Source organism: Bison bison, unplaced genomic scaffold (genome assembly GCF_000754665.1).
Source record: "Bison bison bison isolate TAMUID 2011002044 unplaced genomic scaffold, Bison_UMD1.0 scf7180017864500, whole genome shotgun sequence".
Classification (NCBI taxonomy): Eukaryota; Metazoa; Chordata; class Mammalia; order Artiodactyla; family Bovidae; genus Bison; species Bison bison.
This window is the reverse complement of record NW_011495059.1, coordinates 7,942,786-7,943,659: the sequence shown is the minus strand read 5'-3', so window position 1 is coordinate 7,943,659 and position 874 is coordinate 7,942,786.

The window sequence follows — 874 nt, the reverse complement described above, 5'->3', positions numbered from 1 at the left end:
AGAAAGCTAAGCGCCGAAGAATTAATGCTTTTGAACTACGGTGTTGGAGAAGACTCCTGAGAGTCCCTTGGACTGCAAGGGGATCCAACCAGTTCATTCTGAAGGAGATCAGCCATGGGTGTTCTTTGGAGGGAATGATGCTAAAGCTGAAACTCCAGTACTTTGGCCACCACATGTGAAGTGTTGACTCACTGGAAAAGACTTTGATGCTGCAAGGGATTGGGAGCAGGAGGAGAAACGGACAACAGAGCATGAGATGGCGGGATGGCATCACTGACTCGACGGACATGAGTGTGAGTGAACTCCGGGAGTTGGTGATGGACAGGGAGGATTGGCATGCTGCAATTCATGGGGTTACAAAGAGTCAGACACGACTGAGTGACTGAACTGAACTGAACTGATACACAGGTCTTTTGTTTCTTTAGATAGATTTATTCCTAAGTATTTTATTCTTTTTATTACAATGGTGGATGGGAATGTTTCCTTATTGTCTTTCTCTTTTCTATTTGTTAGTGTATAGGTATGCAAGGGACGTCTGTGTGTTAATTTTATATCCTGAAAGTTTACTATATTTATTGCTTAGTTCTAGTAATTTTCTGGTGGAGTCTTTAGGGTTTTCTATTCAGAGGATCATGATATTGGAAAAGAGTGAAAGTTTTAATTTTTGTTTTCCAATCTGGATTTATTTTTATTTCTTTTTCTTCTATGATATATATGGTTAAAACTTCTGAAACTATTTTGAATATAATGACGAGAGTGAGCACTCTTATCTTGTTCTCAACTTTGGCAGTGCGGGGGGGAGGGGGTTGCTTTGAGTTTTTCAACATTGAGGATTGTCTTTGCTGTGGGCTTGTCATATATAGCTTTTATTATG